Raw genomic sequence first — 14928 nt, 5'->3', positions numbered from 1 at the left:
AGGTTTCCCCTGAAACCTCCAGCGAGAGGAGCCCCCTTCCCCAAGGCCTTTCCTCAAGGCACTGCAGACTCCCTACATACTGGGCACAGCAAGGGCAGGATGAAGAGGAGATGCTTTACAAAGCAGAAACTGCTCATTGGCTCTTTCCAGTTAGAAACGGCAGGGGTCTTCGGAGAGAGACACAGAGAGAGAGAGAAGACCCAGGACCGATGTCCACCTGGTGAAGCTCTGCTCAGACGCCCATCTGCAGAGCGGGGCGCTGCGCTCCAGCAGTGAGTGAGCAACTCAAATCCAGCAACTGTTCTAGGAGGCTGTTGTCAGAGTGGAAAAGAGGCAGATCTCAGGGAGAGACTTAAACCTCACAAAAGAAAAACTCCCTGGGCTTCCTTACTGCGCAGTATTATTTGTGGCACCAACAAGCGCTCATGGATTGTCTGGCCACGGGTGACCAGCAGCACGAAGCACTGTCCAGCCAGCTGCACGGACACCAGCCCAGCCGCAGCCGGTCTCCCAGGCCAGAGGGAGCTGTCATTGTCCTGTGCCAAGGGACGGAAAAGCATCCAACCACAGGGAGCAGGAGAACCATGGGACAGTTACCTGTGCCCTGACTGCCCTCTCAGAATCGCTGGCTACGTCGCACAGGTGGTCCCCAACGTACAATAGTTCCACTTAAAGATTTTTCCAGGCAGCCCTGCAATCACGAGGGTAAACAACCAGTATGCTTTCTTCTGTATCCAAACCACCATTCTGTTTTTCACTTTCAGTACAGTAGTCAATAAATAAGTTTGATGAGATAGTCAACACTTCATTATAAAAGAGGCTTTGCTGAGATGATTTTGTCCAACTGCAGGCTAATGTAAGCGTTCGGAGCACATTTAGGGTAGGCTTCGCTAAGCGATGATGTTTGCTGGGTTAGGTTTATTAAATGCATCTTTGACTTATGATACTTTCAACTTATGATGGGTCCATCGGGACATAACCCCATCATAAACCAAGATCTGTACCAGTCCTGAGCTAGGTACCCACTGAACTCACTCCCAGCAGCTTAGCAGGCCAGGTCTGAAGGCCTAGTCCACCCAGAGGCCCAGAATTCTCCCTGCCCCACCCCTTCTCCCCGGCTCAGCTGGCCGTGCTCCACTCCCACATCAACATCCCGGGCTCACTTTAGGGGAAAGAGGGAAGCCAGAAGCATCTGAGCAACATGGAACAGAAAAGGGGCCAGACAGGGCAGAGGCGCCAGTCGTCTTGACGAGTGCCAAATCCACAGCGTGGAACTGAGTGTGCAAACCAAAGGGCTCCAAGGAGGATTTCTCTTGGCCGTGTCCAGAGCGGCTGTGGATGCTTGGTCCCGAGCCAGGTGCCAGCCTCTCCCCTGCAGGCCTGAGAGGTCCCTTTCCAGGCAGCGGGCCGGGCCTCTCCACTTTCAGCCACGGTGCAGGGTCAGGCACTCCCGCGGCGCACCGCTCCCCAGCCCTCCCACAAGAGCCTCAGGGCGTCACAGCTGAGGGGACAGGTCCAGAGTGGAGAGAGGAGACTCACCCCACTGCACAAAGACGCCAAAGGTGAAGGTGAAAAAAGATCTGCCCAAAACACACAGCAATCGGGTGGCTACCCCTTGCTCAGACTTGCAGTCCCCCACTGCTTTACGGGTGGCCTCTTTCGAGTCTATGCCATTTCTGACCACAGTCTTTTCTGCCTTTCAATGTTGTTATCTCTTTTCTCCATCCACGTAGCTATCATGGAAAGTGCACGAGAATCTTTCCGTGCTGCAAATACCTCAGATGATACCACGGTCTTAAGCCTGGCCTCCTTGCAAAGCTCTGGTTCCTTACCTGTCCTTTTTCAACGTACATCTCACTGCTTTGAGGAGCTGCAGCTTTCAAATAGGTATGAAAGTTGCTGACGGCCTTCTCCCAGCAGAGCTGGGCTGTAAGAAAGGAGGCTGGAGACGCAGAGGACAGCAGCGTCACGCACAGTCTAAGGAGACAGAAATCAATATCAGCATTGTCATCATCTCTAATGGTTACCGATGGTCCTGCATGTCAAGCCCTGTGCTCAGCACTTTACATAGATTATCTCGTTTAAATTTTACAGCAAACCAACGAGGAGGGTCTGACTGTTTTCCTGCTGAGCAGATGAGAGGGCAAGGCTGTTTCGCCACCACCAGCCAGCACAGCCTTCCCTCCTCCCCCTGTTAACTTCTTCATGCCCGTTCCAACGTCTGACCCACATTTTTCAAACTGTGGGAAGCAACTCATTTGCAGACTTATGAAATAAATGTAGCGAATCACAAGAAGCATTTTTAAATGAAAGAAAAAAAGAGTAGATTGTTCCAAGTGCATCCTATAGAGCAGGGGTAAGCCCTGTCTCATGACACTTTTGCTTCAGTTATGTATGTGTAAACATCGATGCATAGACATACACCCATAGGATGCAATGGGATCTGATTTTAAACATCTTTCCCAATGTGGCTCACAGTCAAAAACCTCTAAAAGCTATTGTGCTAGACTCTCCATCCAGCGTCTGAGTTTTCTATCTGATTCTCCCCACTCTGCACACTCTGGGTGTCGTCTTGCCACACTCCCCCCCACCCCCATGGTACCCAGCTGCCCTGGTTTACTGAGTAGCAGCTGCTAAGTTCCTTGGATGCTGCAAGCCTGTCCTGGAGGCAGGCTAACTGGCGGGCTGCTGGGGCAGAGTCCTAAGGATACCTTCACCATCTTCCTCCTGCTTCAGTGAGGTGCTTCTGCCTGCCGTGCAGGACTGATGTTTCCCAAAAGAGGCTTAACGGCCCCTTCCTCTCTGAGCTGTCAGGTTAGTGCCTTTGTCTTCAGAATTAGCACAGGTGCACCTGCAGGCAGTCATCCTCATTAAACTATTTTCTGCACCTAGATCCCGTAAGGATGGTTCCAGGGGACCTTGCAAATGAGCACTTCATTTGCAGTGGCCTCTCCAGATTGGAAAGGGTGATCCCAGCTTCATCAGCAGAGGTGGAGGGAGGCCTGGTCCCCTCTGAGTTTTCTCTGCCAGCCAACTGCAGTTGGATCAGCTCACAGAAGTGGAGAAGTCAGGGCCGGGGGTGTCTCTGCGTCTTCTCCTTTCCTTGCAGCTCCTAACCTGTTACCGGCTAGCATAGCAGGGGTTCTCCTAGCCATGGACGAACCCTCTATTCTAGGCCGCTTCTCCTTGTCTGCGGGAAAAAAGATTCACTGATGGTGACATTCCAGATAGACTAGATGGTATTGGATGGAAGTTTCCTGAAATCACCCCATACCAATGCCCACCTACTCCACTTCCAGCAGTGTTCTTTGTGCAGCTCTGGGCCCAACGTTCCCTGAGAAGCCTCCCATGATGAGCAGTCCAAGGAAGAAAAGACTCCAAATATCCCCTAAGCACTTGCCAGGAACCAGGCTGAGGAGTCAGGGAGACACACCCGGGTCTTGGACTAGCAATTCACTTGCCATCCTCCTGGGACCCCAAGGGGGACGTCATCAATGACAAATTGGGGATGCGAAGAGATAATGCAGAAGTCAGAGTTAGAACCACCAAAACTTAGAGACAGAGAGCTGTGGGAAGAGGAGCTATAGACGTGTGGAATTCCTAGAAATAGGGGCAGGACTAAGGTCTTAGAAGGACGTGAAAAGGTCTGCAAGCTGCGAATTGGAGTATAACATGGAGATCATGCCCCATCCCCTAAAGCTGCCCCCCCAAATCATTAAATCAGTCCCCTGCCCTCCCTAGTATACACAAGAACATTTACTAAGTATCAACTCTACTAGTATTGTGCTTAGTGTTGGAATTCAACAATGAATCTGACACCATCTCTGTTCTCAAGGCTCTAGCAAAGACAAGCAAGTACAAATTCCACTTCAATAGGACGCAATCAGAGCTAGGATGCAGGTATGTACAGGACGTGATGGAAGCTCAGGGGAGGTATCTAACTCAACCCGGGGGCCAAGGAAGACTTCCCCAAAAGCCACTAACTGAATTGAGTCTTACAGGGAGCGCAGAAATTAGCCAGGGAGAAGGGAGAAAAGGACATTCCAGGACAAGGGAACAGCGTGTGCAAAGGCAAGGGGGTTAGGAACCATGAGAAGTGCGGAATGACCCAGAAACAGGTTGGGACTGCTGGAGTGAAGCCAATGCTGAGGCCTGCCCTGCTGGACAGTGGAAATACGTTGGAAGGAGGGGGATGGGGGGACATTGAAGGACATAGGAAGTCTTTGCCAGTGCCAGATCTATTCCTAAGAAGGGAAACCCACACTTGGGCCCAAGGGAAGGTGGGCATCCCTTAATGGGGGAAGGAGAGCAGGAGGAGTGGCATGGGGCTCCCAAGGCTGAGGTGGCTGCTGCAGCTGCTGACACCCCAGCTCCCCTGGAGGTGCAGCCTCACTGAAGGGCCCAGGCCCAAGCACGCCAAGCATCCTTCCAAAAAGCTTATTCTTAGCAAAGGTTTTCCTATGACCTTTGTTGGAGAGGAAAAGACAAACACTCTTCACCAAAGCTGTTCCCTGCCCAGCTTTCCAAAGAACTACTCCCCCGCTGGCCTTACGAGGCGGGTGAAACCCCCAGGGATCCGTTAGGAGAAGTAACTGAAGGAAGATTTCCAGGGAACAGAGAAGAGGGATCTGATTAAAGTCTATCAACTATGAGGTTGTCCTCAGGGCAAGTGCACTTGGCAGGAACATTCCAGTTCATTTAGGTTGTTCCACTGGCAGACCCTTTTTTTTTTAAATAGGGGAAAAAAATAACCTCTAGAGATGGTGAATCGTAATTCGTTAATGCCACCACAAAACATTTTTGAATTTGGAGGGAAGGTGAAGAAAACCCCATCAATTTCACACATGGACAGGCAAAAGCAGATCTGTCTATATCTCTGATACCTACGTATTTATAAAATCTAGTATTTGAGGAGACAAACCTATTTTTTTGAAGGAAGGTATAAAATATGGGCAAAATATGAATAATTGGGAGAAATTAAAGAACAGCAGATATAAAACCAAGACTAACTCCCCAGGGAAAGGTGACACCTTGAGGGCATGCTGTTGCCAGCTCCCGCCTCGGCGGCACCATCGGCTCCAGCTGATGCCATGAGAAGCAACTCTGATGGATCAGAAAGAATCCCCCGCTTGTCTGAGCTCCAGAAGTTCCACTCACTGTGACACTCTAGCCTGTGTGGCTCCTTCTCTTGTCACACATCCGCGCCCTGCTTCCCAGAGGGACAGTGAATACCTAGAGAGCAGGGACTGTGTGGAGAAATGAGTCAGTGTAGGTTTCCAGCCATCTAGTCCCAACCCGGAAGCTCAGAAAGATGCATCACACAGACACACTTGACAAGCCCTGCTCCTTCCACCAGCCTTTTCTGCCTGGTCCCCAGGCCTTCCTCCCTGTGCCACCATCCTGGGGCCTGGTAAGCCTGATTACATTTCAGGTGGGATGTGCTTGGAGAGAAGAGAAACTGCAACTCCTGAACCAAGAGGGCGCAGGGCCAGCAGGGGACCCATAAGCTTCCTCATTCCAATGCCCTGCATGGACCCTTTGATCAGAGACCTCAGTATTGTTCAGGATATTTCTGGAAGCTTAAACAACGCCCACAAATTAGACCTACTTCTTCTGATTTTGCATTATGTTTCCTTCCATTATTTATTCTGCAGCCATTTTTAAAATTCAATGTGGGGACAGAGTCAGAGACACCTGCCTTCATAGGTTTATCGCAGTGAGGAAACAGACCAGGAATTGAGCCCAGGCATTGAATGGGTCTCCTTCCTTGTAAATCGAGGAAAAGTTGGCACACACCCAGCTGATCCACCCATTTTGTAAAGTTCCGTGTTGTCTCTGAAGCTCCTGTGTAATCCAAGGCGAGCGAACACCCTGTGTTAGTTCACCCACCTGTGATGGCCTTCCTCCTCTCAATTCTTGTTCTTTCCTCTGTGTCTTACGGCTGTTTATCTATTTCCACCATGGAAGAGACCCAGACATGAACCCACCTCCCTTTCTGGATTCATACTACACACCCACGCAAGTTCTTAGTGTGTAGGGTAAATTTTACAGGAGGTTTGGGGAAGTAAGGGAGGCTTATATCTCAAAAATGTCTATAATTTCATTGAACATGAGTTTTGCTGGTCTCAACAGTTCTTGGCCAGTCCACCATGCTGATCAAGCATCATCTCCCACCTGATTCCTTCAAACTGTTCTCACTGACACCTGTATTCTCACCTAGTTCTTATACACTACAGTTTGGTGATCTCTTTGATTTCCTTGCCTCTGGTTAATCCAGGTCCCCAGAATTCTACTTTCTAAACCAAGTGGCTTGTCAAGGTATTTTCCTAAACAAATTCAATTCCTTCCTCAAGAGAAGTTCTGTACCATTTATGAAGAACAAATGTCTTCTACTGTATAGATAGACAGTTACTACAGACTGTGATCAGACTGTAGCATGGGAATGTATTGAATGCTATGAGGGTACAGAAAAGGACAGGCCTAGATTGAGGGGACAGAAAAGATATCCCAAGGGAAGTGACATCTAAGCTAAGACCAGCAAAAAGGGTAGAATGAGCCAAGAGAAGAGGGCAAGGAGCAGAGGCAGAGGAGAAGCACACACAAAGTCCTAGGAGCAAGAGAGAGCTTGGCACATTCCAGGCATCGCAAGAGGGTCACAGTGGCTGGAAGGGACAGGGCAGACTGTATGGGGCAGGAAAGCTAACGGGGGAGGCTGGGCCAGGCCCACCTTATGCGTTAGGAAAAGAGGTCTGGGCTTGATCAATGAGGCAGTGGGCAACCACTGAAGGCTTCAAGCAGGAAAGTGACAAGGCCGGATTTGCACTTTAGAAAGAAGAGCCATGGCTGAAGGACGAGAAGTCGATCATTAAGAGGCAAGACTGGAAGGAGAGACCAGTGGGAGGTTATGACTGTGGTCTACACGTGGGAAAGATGACAGTGGCCTGGATAAGGGAGGTTCCGGTGGGAAAGAAGAGATGGACACAGCTTCGAGAGAAGGGGAGCTGCCATCTTCTGACGCGGAGTGGGAAGAGGGGATGTATTGGACAACGCCGACTTTTTGGAGTTGGGAAGCCAGGGGGCAGGCGGTGGTATTTGCCCAGGTGGGGAACACAGAGGAGGAACAGGCGGGTTTGGGAGAGATGCACCTATCTCTCTCCCCTGACTGTTATGCAAGGCACATGTGTCCATGTGCCAGCCCTTGGAAGTCACCCGACAGAAGGGGACCCAAAGGGGACTAAACAGAAAAAAGCAGCTGCATATTTTTCTCAAGCACTGAGAATCCAGTGAAGGAATCTGGCACCCATGGAGCGGGCCAGCCCAGTCCCCACACTGCCCAGGGGACCCTCCCTGGCCCTGATCCTGCGGCCTCCGTCAGAGGGGAGTTCCGAGTCCGACCACCTCTGCCCCGGACCGGGTCTCGTGAGTTCAAAATGACACACCGCAACTCTCCCCCGGCCTGAGAGGAGACACCTTGTTTGTTTCCTTCCACACACACAGCCATTCATCACGTCCAGGAAAACCAAGCACAAAGGTAACATCACTTAGCCAGGCTGCAATTAGCACATTAGCGGCTTGTTGCTTTTGTCCCATGTCCCACACTCTGACCTCACAAAGGCCCAGCACGTCTCAACACTGGACTCTGCTCCAGGAAAGGGCCCATCGACTTCTCTGGCAAAAAAATCCCCCAGCCTGTCACCGTGAGTTTCCCCGTTGTAGAGCTAAACTACAATTGATGTTCTGTCTCTATCAATTTCTCAGGAATGCTGGGACGCGAGCCCAGTATTAATGAAGACAGCAGAGAGGAAGGCATGAGATTGGCCCCACTCCAGAGCTGACGGAGAGCATGGATCCTGGGTAATTCCCGGAGACCCGGAGAGGCCCTAACGAGGCGAAAGAAGCAGGCCCTGAGGTCACGCACAAGGCTCGGTGGGGCAGACAGATGCCGAAAAGGCTCGGGAGAGAATTTCTGCTGGGAAAGATAGCCTCAAGATCGTCCCTTTTATCATCATGTATCATTTTCATCATCCCAGAAAGGCAATTTTACTGCAGATTAAAAGGACATCCTCCTAGGTATACACATATGGTAGTACATGATCACACACACACACTCATACACACACATCCACACACTCTCACACACAGAGTTTATATAACACATTAGAGGACCAGGGCAAAGCCAGAGCTACCTCTCAAGAAAGGGGCTGATGCTATAACCCTGTATGTTTGACCAAATCCCTCAGCACCTCTCAGAATTGCCTCTCCAATCAGAAGCCCTCCCAGGTCACAAGCAGGGGAAGCCTTGATTGGTGTGGGAGACCACAGTGGTATCAAATTAAAAGCCAATATAAGGCTTGTCTTCATCTCAGTTTGAAAAATGAATAGAAACTGGTCATTGGCTCCTGTTTCTCAGACAGTGTCATTTGGGGGCTTCTGGTTTCAGAACCTTTTTTTAATCACACATAATTCCTTAATCCTTCCAAACTGACCAGCTCCTTTTAAGTTTTAACTGGCTCCAGTGAAGCTGGAACAATTCAGGCAAACCATAACCCCTATTAAACCATCTTACTGCCTCCACTATGTGGATCTCTGAGGATTTGGAAAATACGACAGGCTCCATGGGTGCAAAGTAACTCAAGGGTGATGGTGGGACAGCTAGAGCATTGGAGATAAACATATCTGCTCACAAGTTCTCAGGAGAATCAAAATAAATAAATGGAAAAGTGCTGCCTGTGTTCAAGAAAGGAACCCAATAAAGGAGAGCTGATATTATTAGGGATCTGATCATTTTAACACTGCCTGGATCTGCTTGGGGGAATGGAACTTATTCACATTGCCCCAAAGCCCTCAACCCCTCCTGGAATGAATAAGCTGTGATAGAAAAAAGTGCAACCACTTTTTTCTACTGCGACCACTCCTAAGCCACCTCACCAGCACTGCGCAATAGACCCTGCGTGTTCATAATCAGGCAGTGCCTCTTGTGTGCTGTTAAGGTTTTCATGGGAATTTAATTTACAGCAGTTATAATAACTAGCATAATGGTATTGGTAGAAAGGAAAGATGAAAAAAAAAGCTCAAGAACTACAAAAAGATGGAGAGAAAAGAAGAGAATGCAGAAGAGAATGTAAGTCCTTACATGTAGTAAATGCTCAATAAATATTTGAAAAAGCGTGTTAAATGAACATATATATCAGAAAAACATCATGTCCAGAAAATGTACTAGATTTAGATAGAAATGGACTTTTATTCCAAACTTGGCCTTTTCTGCTAAACTTGCAACCTTGGAGAGTACTTATGTCTTAGTCAATTTGGGCTGCTATAACAAAATACCATAAACCATGTGACTTATAAACAATAGAAATAAATTTTCTCATAGTTCTGGAAGCTGAAAGTCTGAGATCAGGGGCCATCCTGATCAGATTCTGGTGAGAGCTCTCAACCATGTGCTCTCATTGCCTTTCCAGAGACAGAAAACTCAAGCGCTCTGGTGTCTCTTCCTGTAGGGGCACTAATCCCATCAGACAAGGACCCTGCCCTCATGACCTAATTACCTCCCAAAGGCCCCATCTCTGAATACATCAGGTTGGGGTTAGGGCTTCAACATGTGAATTTGGGGAGGGGGACAATTCAGTCCAATACAGCTTCTTTAAGCTTCCATTACCTCATTTACAAAATGAAGCTAAAAATAATTCTTACGTTTGTTTAACGTATTTCCTTCTACTCTATCTTGTCTGGAAGCTACACATTCTGGGATATTGCTGACAAATTCTGAAACTTCCTGATGATTAGGATACCTGGATGATACATGTCTTCCCTGCGCATGTGTGTTCAGAAGATGCACCCCAGCAGTGGGGCTGCCAAAAGCCGGGGTGAAGCCAGCTGAGGAGCCATTGCTGCAACAAGGCTCTTCAGGCACAAGCCGCTGTGAATACACCCTAAAGTCTTCTGAGTGTCCAAGAAGGTCTTAAGATCATTTCAAAAAGCAGAAGTGGGGATGCTGAAGTGAATGACAGGTAGCACTTAGTAATGGGAGAATTCAGGGGATCACAGACCTATATTCCAGCTTCTGAGAGGAGATTTAAAAAAAAAAACAATCTTATGCTAAAGAGATAGGTGTTGCCTGAAGGGATGCAGGACTATTTTCTGTGGAGACAGAGGGTGAGACAGAGGGCGGGGCCACACAGAGAATTCCTGCCCTGAGCTACCGTGGGCCACAGCAGCGGCCACTTTGCATGCCGCTCCCGTAAGCTGGAGCTCTGTTCCTCCGTGGACGCTGAACCTGGGGCAGTCTGGGGTGTCTTCATTGCCCAAAACGCTGCTCAGGTGCAAAGTTCAGGACGGTATGTGTCCCTTCCAAAAGGCCTTGACTTGGGGAGCTCTGTGGATGAAGACCAACCGCCACCAGGACCCCGACCTCTGATGCCCATTCCTCTCTCTTTCTGTTCAAAGCTCCCTCCCCACCACGGGGCTGATCAGGTGAATGAGGGCACCCCCGGGGCAACACTCTCAGGGAGCCCGTGGCTCTGACTTCACTCTTCAATGCTCACTCTGGGCAGTGAGCGCCTCCCACCACCGTGATGAGTCCCCAAGCACCTTTGCCAGCGTCAGTTACACTGCCTTCAGGGCCTTTTGTTGCCTAAGGCCCTGGTGCTCTTTTCCTCTAGCCCCTTCCTGAAAGGACACTGGTTGCTAGTGCGTGTAAACGCTGAAGGATGAGACCCAGTGTCTCTAATGCTTGAACTGGGGCTGGACCTGGGCATTTCCCATGTCAGCTGTGTTGGTGCTATTTCTTCAGACCCCACAGTGTGCCTCAGTGTGTTCCCTACTATCATCTTGGGTTTTTTTGGTTTTTCTTTTTTTACATTTCTGTTCATCCCCACGAAACCATGGGCAACTGCAGAGCAGAGATCAGGTCTCTCACCTCTGTATCTCATTAGATACTATTTTCACCTTGAAAGAGTCACAGTTTTGTTAAGAAAACAAAATATGTATTAACAGGATGGGGTGTGGGACTTTGCCTGTTGTCTTAGAATTGTGGCTAAGGCTCAAAGTGATGGACGAAAGATGCTGAGCATGGCATATTCTAAATTCAAAGAGGCACCATCTCCCCTCACTGTTTGCTTCAAGGTACCAGAACCAGCTCTACTACCACAAACCACCAGCGTCAGTCAACACGGAAGTGAACTGGAGAGACAGAGGTGGTGGCCTGCATATTGTGTTTAAGGTGCAGTGCTCAGGGAGCAATGCTATGCCCTCCTGCCAAAGCAAGGGAAGAGGAAGACTCCAAGATTCACTTGTAAAGATTGGAAGTTGTTGTAGGTTCAATCGTGCCCCCAATGTCTCCCCCGCCAAATTCATATGTTGAAGTATAACACCCAATACCTCAAAATGTGACTTTCTTTGGAAATAGGGTCATTGCAGATAAAATTAGTTACAACGAGGCCATACTGGAATAGGGTGGTCCCTAACTGAATATGACTGGTATCCTTATGTAAGGAACACCATGTGAAAAGAAACAGACACACACAGAGAACACCACGTGGAGGTTGGAGTTTTCCTGCCACAAGTCAGGGAACTACCCGAAGGTAGGAGAGATGCCCAGAACAGATTCTTCCCTCACACCTTCAGAGGGAGTGTGCCACCAGCCCCCTGATTTTGGACTTCTGGCCTCCAGAACTGTGAGACAATACATTTCTGATATTCTAAGATGGCCAGTCTGTGGTGTTTTGTTAGGGCCACCCTGGGAATCTGATGCAGAGGTATCTTCAAGAACAGGAGACTTGCATTTCATTCAATTGTCTAATGTCATTTTGGCATTAGACTTATTGACCTACCCCTTTGCTACCTAAGCAGGAGAAAGAAAACTGGACAGAGCTGTATGGCAGGAAGATGCCAAGAGGAAAGGAGAGGGGCAGGGGTGTCTGACTGATTTCCCTGGTTCCAAGAGGTACAGAAGATGCCTGCTGCCATGGGGTTGGCTGCAGGGGATAGATGGGTTTGAGAAACACCCAATGTAGGAAACAGAAAAATACACCATCAATGGGATGTAGCCTAAATATTACCACTTGCGGATGGGCTGGAAGGGCAGACCAAATCTCAGAGGGACCTCCAATGCCTAATAGTGTCTCATAGGATTGAGCCTTTGTCAGCAGGCTCACTGGAGCTACTCATGGTTTGTGAGCTAGAAGAGTGGTTACAGCCGACCTAGAAGACCACACATCCCCCAGGTAAGGGAGATGCTTGCCCTCACAGCATCTCTTCATCTGCACCCAAGACATCCAAGGGACTAAATGCCAGCCATGCGTGTGCCCACACACACACACACGTGCACAGGTGCACACACATGCACACACACGCATACACATACATGCACACGTGCACGCACACACACATGCACATACACGCACGCACGCACACACACACATGCACACATTCTCTTTCACTGGAGCCAGATAGTGGGACTAAACACTGCTGGGTAGAAGGGGAAGAGGTATGAGCCAAGCTTGAGACTGAAGAGTTTCCTTTTTTATTAATTATGAGGAATAAATCTTAAATTGCAAAATAAGATTCTTCTGACAACCAAATGTAACTGAAACGTTATGGCATGTGGACTAGATCCTGTTAAAGGAGCCACAACCTGGTGCGAAAAGAAGATTCCAGATGGTTCCATTGAAAGTCATGATTAGAAAAATTAAAATAAAAAACCGTTATCGTAGGAAAGCTGAATGAGTGGAGACTCTTCAGTAAACAAGGTACTTATACACAAGGTGATGAATAACGATATCAGTCAGTCTTGTGAGGAGGCGATGGAGCAGGTTAGATACCCAGGGGTCAGAGCAGGCCTCTCTGGGTGGGAGGACAGGCAGAAACATGGCCAGGCACAGCTGGAGCTGAGCCTGGTCCAGCAGAGGGACGATCCTTAGATACATGGAGAAGGAAGAGGGAGGGTGGATTGACATCTTTCTTAATGAAGTAACTAGCAAAGGCCCGACACCAGGTGGGTGCTTGGCAAGGACTGGTGACTCCACGTTTCAGGAACAAGGATGCTGTGTGCAAAGATCCAGAGTGGGCAGGCATCAGGTGGCTATTTTGAATAGTGGAGCCACGAGGAAGAAATGGGAGAAGGGAGAAAGGACCTCCCAGTGGGGTTGTCAGCGTCAAACTAAGTGGGATGGATTCAACTCTGAGGATCTGTCTTCAGAAAACCAATGGCCGGCCTGGGCTGCCCTGTCCTCACTCTGTTTGCTCCCCTTGCCCAGGTCTGACTGCTTGCACTTTGGAGTGTCCCTAGGCCGTGATGTGCTCAGTGTAGAGATTACCGGGGGGCACAGCTGGCCAGGTCTCGGGCACCATCCAGTAGCCCCATCTTGACTCTGCCAAGCACCTCAACTGCCAGAGCCCTCGGGAGGAGATTCAGAGCTGGCAGGGGTGGCCCCTGCGCACAGCCCCCACTCCAGCTTGGGGAGGCAGAATCAGCTATTGAAGCCGATGAGACCGTGTGTTTTCTCTGGCTTCTGGCCACCAGACAAAAATGCAACAAAGGAAAGAGAAGAAGATATGGGTTATTGGCATGGAAGGTCTAATGACAAACACATTTGCATGTATTTCTACAAGGAGAGCCTGCCCTCTCTGTGACCTATGTGGGTTTTCTCCTGTGCTCCAAAGGGCAAAGTCAAGTGCTAGTTTCAGAGATAATGTCTCTCCTCCCAGGGCCCTTGGCTTAATGTGGCTCCAGGTCCCAGAGTTTGGGCTACTGCCCCACATGCCTGACCAACCATCTCCTACATGTGGGTTCTTTGTCTACATGGAGTATTGGCTGGGCTTCCCCAGAGAGCATGAACCATACTTACGTCTGGGGTGAAAGACACAAAAGACATATTCTTTGTTAGCACCCATGAGCCAGGGACCATGTTAAACAGTTCATGTATACAGTTTCATTTGCTCCTCACAAATCCCTACAAAGTAATGGATCTTATCCCTGTTTTAAAGATGGAAAAACTGAGGCTTGGAGAACATACTCTTTTCACTCCCCCACCCTGCCTCCCAGGGTGAGAGGAGAGCTACAGAGATTATTAAAGATAATGAAAATTAGGATCCATAGACTTCAGAGATGAGAAGGAACTTTAACCTTGCCCAATCTCCTTACCACACAGTTTATGAACCTGAGGTCAAAGGGGGGAAACTGACTTACCCAAGGTTGCACAAAGCTTGGAAGAAAATGCTCTTTATGCACATCAGCCCCCCCACCCACCCCCGTACCATCAGAATTTGGAGGCATCTTAAACAAAAGCATGATTAAGAATAGGAGAAAGGGCTATTCGTTATCAGGGGGCTGTGCATGGTGGTCTGCGGAAAATCACGCAGCTCCTAATTCTTCATGCCCCAAACCCCTGGCCACAGGAATTTCCACAAACACCATAAAGATGTTGCTACTTGTGGGAGATGAGTAAACATCCTCACATTGTGTCCACACATCTGTCATATTCAGATCCCAGGTTTCATCAGCATCCTGGCAATTGAAGGCCTGACCTTTGCTCTCCTCACTCTACAATCCAACGCCAAGCATGCAGAGAGAACACACTGGCCATGGTCAAGAAATGGAAGGAGCTTGCGAAAGCCAGAATGTAAATGATAAATTATAAACAGAGTGTCAGCTTGGATAAACTCTTTTAGCTTACCAGTGGACCTTGTCCACGACGTTAATTAGGAGGAAAATGAAAGAAGGTCAGGAGAAACAGTGAGCAAAAAGGAACAGAGGAGCAGCGGGAAGAAAGATAACAACTAAAAGACATCAGAGACTTCACGCAGTGATAACCTGGGTGCCTGGAGTCCAGCCAATGGCTCTTTACAGTGAAATCCCAAACCCACCCCATCCCAGTCGGACCAGTAAACCTGGAGGGAGGGCCTTGATGAGAGACTGCCCAGCAGGAA

This window comes from Hippopotamus amphibius, chromosome 7 (genome assembly GCF_030028045.1).
Source record: "Hippopotamus amphibius kiboko isolate mHipAmp2 chromosome 7, mHipAmp2.hap2, whole genome shotgun sequence".
In the NCBI taxonomy this organism is placed as follows: Eukaryota; Metazoa; Chordata; class Mammalia; order Artiodactyla; family Hippopotamidae; genus Hippopotamus; species Hippopotamus amphibius.
This window is presented reverse-complemented; position numbering follows the sequence as displayed.